At 40.4% G+C, this 7,491-nt stretch overlaps 1 pseudogene; it reads right to left on the bottom strand.

Moving 5' to 3' along the window:
• Positions 1–6,938: 6,938 nt before the first annotated feature.
• LOC129406619 (5S ribosomal RNA) lies at positions 6,939–7,057 on the bottom strand (annotated as a pseudogene).
• Between the last annotated feature and the right edge of the window lie 434 nt (positions 7,058–7,491).

Raw genomic sequence — 7,491 nt, 5'->3', positions numbered from 1 at the left:
TCCTCTAGTACAGAGCATGCACCAGTGTTCTTGGTCTCTTTGGGTTCTCTCCATTTTATCCTAAACTGTGTTTACAAATGAAAACATTGGGAAACCCCAAGCAAATGCTATCATCTCACATATAAAAGGGCAAAATTTAAGAGAAACTTAATGCAAATCATTTTATGTTATTGTTGTTATTATTATTATTATTAATTTGGGCTCCACATCCAACAGTGCTCAAAATTTACCCATTTCAGTGCTCAGTGACCCCTGGTGGTGTTCTGATGAACTGTATGTGCTTCTGGGGATCAACTTTGCAGTCACCTGCAAGACCAGCACCTTATAGTCTGTATCCTCTCTCTCTTTCTCTCTGATCACTGACCATTTTAACAAGTTTTGGGTTTGGAATGATCACAAAAAACAATTTGAGTCCAAAGCATTTACCTAGGTAAAGCTGTCAGGAGTTCACAAATCATGAAGAGAATGGATGTGTATATGCAGTGAGTACAAAGGCAATGGAATTTTGTCCTACTATGAAGCTTCAGTTGCAGGTGGGAAGTTTTGGGTGATGCCTTTGCAGTGTGACCTCTTACACCAGGAGCTGTGTAGCAGGAGCTCGTTATGGGTTTCCCCAGGTCCCTCCTGCCTCTGCCTTTCATGAAAGTTGTCATTTTCAAATCATATTCAGCAGTTTCACTGAATCGGTCTGGAGCACAATAATGGGGTTATTTGGTTCCCCACAATGACCTGTTTTAAGATTCCTTTATCTCAACACATACTAGGCTGGGAAATGTTCTAAAATGTGGTTCTGCTGCTTTAAAAATTAGTTAATAATCTGAAAGTGTTTTACAAAAATTTGGGTAATAAGGCCTCAGAGTATATTTTGTGCTTCCCTTAATGAACAGAAAATTACTTTTGTTTAAAAGACTTTCATTTACTTTGTTTTGTACATTTTTTATCTTATGTTGAGGAAAATCAATTATTTTAAGTGAAGTTCTTTCTGGAAGTTCATTTAAGTAAATCCTACCAAGTTAAATGACCATCAGTATTTTTTCCTTATTTATCAATGCTAAGAAAAGTGCTCCAATGTTCAGAAGTGGGATATAATTTGCTGCTGAGGAAATGGCATTGATTTTCCTGTCGGATAAAGGCTGCTAGTTGGAATGCATGAATAATATGTTAACTTCTACTTGACAAAATTTACTTGATAAGAATTATTCTGAAACCAGAAAAGTAGGTGGCAATTTTCATATCCCATATATCTATCTTATTCCTGATGTAATAAATGCTTAGGAGAGAACAGAGGACAAGTTTTAAGTCTGGAATAATCATAACCCAAACAGTAACTTACAATTTATATATACATAATGCTTTAAAATATATCAAAAATTTTGCATACATGATATAATTACGAACACATGAATTTTTTGGAGTCAGGCGACTGGAAGGCTAAAACATAAAGACTGCTTTTATATTGTAAATTAAATTATATAACATTTATGGTTTGTCTACTCTGATCAAAACACATACTACGCCTATATCTGTTTCATTTCATAAGGTACTAACATTTCATTGGGTGTCCACAAAACTGTCAAAACAAATAAACTAACAAAATATAAAAACTAGCAAAATATATAAACTTATCAAGGGTAAATACATAATTTTTAATTTGTTGATTTTTCTATACAAGGTCAAGTATTGAAGTGATATGGACAATAACTATTTTGTGGGCTAATTTGCTCCAAAGGCATTAAAAATGAGGATGTGTCTGCTGGAAATTTAGGAGCCTCCCCATCCCAGCCAGATTCAGAGCCACGGAGGGAGGGAGGCAGATAAAGAAAGAGCACATGAGGAGTGAGGGTGAAGGATTCTGCAAAAAATGGTCCCACTGGTGGTAGCAACCTTTGAAAAGCAAAGGCTGTTGTCTTTAAGAACCAGAAGACTGAAGGTCCCATTCACAGGGGCTGAGTCTAGGAGATACATAAGAACCCACAGCAACGAGGACAGGCAGGACCGAGCAAGGAGAGTGGGAGCACTGGGCTGGCCAGCCCACCCTCCCTCCCAAATGCACTGAGCTCCTACCTGGTGGCGTCGTGAGGAGCAGAGATACGCAAAGGCTTAGTTCACCACACTGAAGTTCTCCACCTGGAGGGCTGCAGTTAGCTTCGTGGAGAGCTGGGTAACCCCAACTGCTACCAATATATTACAGAAAATAAACTACAATACTTTCTAAAATATCTATACATGCTGCATTGTGGGACATGCCTTGGCAAGTAATTCTGTGAAAAGGATTTTGGTGAATACTTATAAATCAACCATGTGATTAGAACTCAGCACCTCAAATAATATATTTAACAGAAACATCATATGGGTTTTTTTGCCCCATAAATTGCTTAAAATGTATAAGATAATTTGAAAATGTGTATACTAGTGTTCTTAGTAGAGCTGAATCCCTACAGCACTCAATAATTTGTAACTTAGTTATAAAATAGATTTTCCATGGCAGATACTACAAATAGTAGCAAAGTAATGTAAATATTTATTAAAGATATTTTCTATATATTATATTGACTATTATATACACACGGTCTTATCAGAACTGCAATCATTTTTTGAGGTGGCACTCTTGTAATTTCCATTTAAGCAAAGTATACTGACTCGAAAAGTCCCCACAGTGACATGTGAAGGAGTTTTCATCTACACCAACTCTGTTTTCCCTTTAATAAGATAGGCCCTAAAAGCCCTGTCCTTCTGGAAACATCCATTTAGAACCAACATCAGTTTCTTCCATGATTCCCATCCAGGGTATGAAAGCTATCAAGTGCCTGCTGAGATGGAGGTGAATGAATAACCTAAATAACTGGTTCAGCAAAGCAACCCGTGGTTTTAGGATTAGTCAGAAAATAAGCTGAAAGGCCAGAACTGAAGTCTCAAGAGTTTTTTTTTTCTATCAGTGTCCCTTAATCTCTGGAAGGCTTGATGGGGTCACTGAACATGAGTGACCACTCTGTCATTCTGATCATCAAAGAGAATACCAATGAAGAAGTGAGCTAGAGTGAGGAACAGCCCTTTTTTCCTGGGAATTTCTATCTCTTTCTCCAGGGACTGTCTGTGCTCTCTGGAGCACTCCTCCTCCAAGTTGGCTCCCACTTTAAAGAGAGATGGAGGTCATCCTTTGTCCACTATGCGTGGGTCATCATCACATCACACACACGGCTTAGTCTGAGGCTTGACTTTCACTGTGTCCAGCTCACAGAGGAACAAACACATAGAAAGGCACCCATTCAGTCTTAGAATTGGTCTTGTGCAAGATCTGAGGGTTAAAAACATGTAAAGAGGTATTCTTGATAACCTTTCAGTATCAATATTGCAAACCACAATGCCCAAAAGGACAGAGAGAGGAGAGAGAGAGAGAGAGAGAGAGAGAGAGAGAGAGAGAGAGAGAGAGAGAGAGAGAGAAGAAAAGCACTGCCATATAGGCAGGCAGGGGGTGGGGGTTGATGGGAGGGAACCTGGGTGCTGGGAAATGTACACTGGTGGAGGGATGAGTGTTGAAACATTGTATGACTGAAATCCAATCATGAACACTTTGTAAGGTCTATATCAAAGTGATTCCATAAAAAAGATTAAAAAATAGATAAATATAAATCAAAGCTTGAAAAGGGATGCTTTTCTTTCAAAACAATTTGTCCCCTTAGGGATCACTATATTTTAAACTAAAATATGCACAGTAAATAAAAGTCATGATATTTAGATCCCTGAAGATGCAGGGCTTTGTTTTTGTCTTTCAAGGGCCTTTTTCAGATCAGCTGTTCTTGGCACTGGTTCTGAACTCCTCAGACAGTCTAAATGTGATTTGGAGGTGAACCCAGAAATGCATGCGGGTATTTGAAGACTGCCCTCTGAAGACCAGACAGTAGCTGGAACAAGTCTAGCAAACGAATGAACTGCTCTTGACTTTGAGTCTACACTCCCAGAGCCAGGGTTGAAGGAAAACCACCTGGCAAAGAGCACAGAACCTCCTCCACTGGGCTACTGGGACCTCACAAGAGATTTTTGGACAATGCAGATACATTACTAGAACTGAGATGAGATGAAGAAGTGAAAGCAGCAGATACTTATTCCGAGCCCGGGCTTTCGGGAAGAGCTTAGGAACCAGTGACACCACAGATAATGTCAAGCCTGTACAGAGATTTTGAGCCTCACTGCCCCCACTGCAGGCCACACATCTGGGATTTGCCACTCAGCTCACTACACAGCAATACCCTTCGACTTCCTGCTATTCCTTTTTTCTTCTTCCCACCCCCTGTCAGCTGGGGTTCATTAGGGAAGCTGGCTCCATCCTCAACATTTATAGCAGGGATCTTTCTCAGCTGCTCAATTAGAGCCTAATTCCTGAAATCAAAATAACACCTTAGGGGGGGAAGTCCCTTGTGATTATTCTTATTGGTGAAACAGGGTCTATCTTTAGAAAATAGATGTATTCTGGAGAAAGGAGGGCTTTGCAAGAGGCTGAGCATACAAATGACGCACGACACTTCTTTTATGTGCCATTTCCAAACCAAAAGGGAACTGATAAAATTGACTTCAATTCTAAGTGTGACTGTGAAGAAAGAAGAAGGGTACAATTTTGGAAATCTACAATCATGAAATCAGCTGTGAATAATGGAGGCAGGGAAATGTACACTTGGCCACCACAGGCATTAGCACAGAGAACAGCTTCACTCTAGAAATGTTTCTTGGGATAGGACATGGGTTTACCCATTCACAAAGACCCAAACAGAAGCCCTCAGACCCATTTTCACTAAGTCCCCCACCTCTCTTTCTCCAACCTACTACCCAGGAAGAAGAAGGCGATGATTTTCTTGTGTCTGCCGTTTGGTTACATTTTCCAGTACATCTCACGCCCTGTATACTACCTGGCCCTTACCTTGCCACTTATCCACCACTGAGAGCCATTTGTAAACAAGAGGAGAAGCAAATGACAAGTGTTGGAGAACAGACAAAGATACTCTGCCTTTCTTCTGTTCAAGTGGCAACAGAAATGAAGACATATAGTTTTTATGTGACTCAGGATCTGGTTTGAAAATTAATTTTCCAGACCTTCCAAATTTAATGAATTTTCAAGCACTTACTGAACATAGGTTATTTTAGTGGCAGGTAGGGACCAGGCAGAGGTTAATAAGGAATGGAATTCAGTTACATATGGGCCATGTATACATATCTAAATTATTGTGACACAGGAAACACTAAACAATAAAGCTCTGTTGTTGGTCAGAAATAACACTCCAGGTCTAACCAAATAAAACCACTTCAAAATCCAAAATGAAACCCAAGAAAATAATAAAGGAATATGTAGATTCTCTGTGTGGAAACCCGGAAAGCTCAGAGACCTCTCATAGGAGTTACCCAAAAAGAGCTTCAAAGGATGAAGAAGGATTTTTCCAGACAGGGGGATCTGGGGGAGGGTGCTAGAGAGGGGAGTATCAATGTCAGGAAAGGGAATCTGAGGTACGGATGCAGAAGAAATCCCTTCCAGAGAGCATTGTCCTGGGAGCTGTGGCTGACTTGATACCCCCCGGGTTATCAGTGAGGTGAGGAATCAGTGGACTATGTCCAGCAATGGACCCAGACATAGGGGCGTACATAGAATGTCCTGCAAATCACAGCCTTAGACTAGTGAGGATGTATGGGTAAGATTTAAACTGCACCTAGGTGGGGGTGGCTGTGATGAGAAGTGTTATATTTAATATATTAATCTGATTCCTATGCTGTTGAAAAAGCCCTAAGAAGTTAAAAACAACCAAAACCCTTTACCGAGGATAGGTGATTGATATATTATTGTATTCTTCACTTTAAGTAAACATGATGTCACATTTAAAATAACATTCTTAATATCCACAAGGAAAAATTATCTATTCTTAAATGTACCTTAATATAAATAAAAGGAGGTGCATGTCTCATAATCTATGGAGTTATTCTTTCACCAAGTCAGCTTCCTATTGAATTTCAGACAGATATAATACATATCATAGTGAACAAAAACATTTGAAAATGAAAACAACTAATGTTTACTGGTGCCATTTGCTATAGCATTTCAAAAAACATAGTTCACTTTTTTTTAGATTTATTTATTTTTTTAATTAGTGAGTCACCCTGAGGGTACAATTACAAATTTACTCATCTTTGTGCTTGTGTTTCCCTCATATAATGTTCGAGAACCCATCCCTCCACCAGTGTCCATTCTCCACCACCAATGAACCCAGTATCCCTCCGACCCTCAAATCCCGTCCCCCCGCCATCTCATCTGTGGAATATAAAATAACAGAGTAGGAGACTAACACCCAAGAATAGCAGCATATAATACAAGGAGGTTGGCTCCATGACTTGGAAGCTGGCCTCACATGCTGGGGGAAAGGCAGCCCGGATACAGAAGGGAACACCAAGTAAAATGTGGTTGGAGATCCCGTGCAGGAAGGGAGATGCGTGCTGAAAGTAGACTAGAGACTGAACACGATGGCCACTCAATACCCCTATTGCAAAACATAGTTCACTTTTAAAAACAAAATGCTCAATTGTTTCCACATTCTCATCCATAAGTATATCCAATGTTATCTTTTGCAGTTGATACTAATGAATGATCATTAGCCTGTAAGTATCTGATGAACTGTATCTGCCTAGGAGAAATAAGTGGGCATAAATCATAATGTAGAACCCCTTTCATTTTTGTACACTGCTTTAGAATTCATAAAAGACTTTAAACATTCACTAATAAAGCATGTGTCCAGTGCACAGGTTTAGCACATGAATGAATTTGCTCATGAAGTGCGTTGACTTTCTAGGAAAATGAGTGCTTGGGTTCTCTGAGCTAGAGTTTCAGGCCGGGAGAGATCTTAAAGTGCTGGAGCTCACGTTAGGTATGCATGAGGTCGAGTTTAATCCCAGACACTGTGTGATACCTACAGCACCCCGTATTCTCAGGTGGTCTCCCATCCAAGTACTAACCAGGCCTGACCCTGCTTAGCTTCTGAGATCAGATGAGATTGGGTGCATTCAGGATGGTATGGCCATAGACCACCCACTCCCACCCCAAGCATCACTGGGTGTGGACACAGTGATACTGGACAACAGAATTCTTTTTCCAAGTCCAAGCAGACTGCATTGCTGGGTATAAACCCCCAGGCCGCAGACCCCTGCTGAGTGTTACCAAACATAGCTCCGGGAGTCCCAAGCACTGTTAGGAGTACCTCTTCCCCAACTGTAGTCTGTCTGGGATCTAAGTGCTCACAGTATGAAGAATTGAAGCCATGGGCCTCCAACCATTCTGAGAGCAAACAGCATTTGTTCTAGTTATCCATGCAAGAATAAAGACACATTCCACTCTTGCATGTGACTCCAGAAGAGGAGCGAGAGCATAGGCCTCCTAAAAGTCACCTGTCTCATGCATTTGGTTTCTGAATAATTCAGAACACTAGCCTTTAAACCCAGGTCTGTCAGATAGTGATAAGG

This window comes from Sorex araneus, chromosome 7, assembly GCF_027595985.1.
Source record: "Sorex araneus isolate mSorAra2 chromosome 7, mSorAra2.pri, whole genome shotgun sequence".
NCBI lineage: Eukaryota > Metazoa > Chordata > Mammalia > Eulipotyphla > Soricidae > Sorex > Sorex araneus.
The sequence above is the reverse complement of the archived record's forward strand: the minus strand, read 5'-3'. Positions and strand labels throughout refer to the sequence as shown.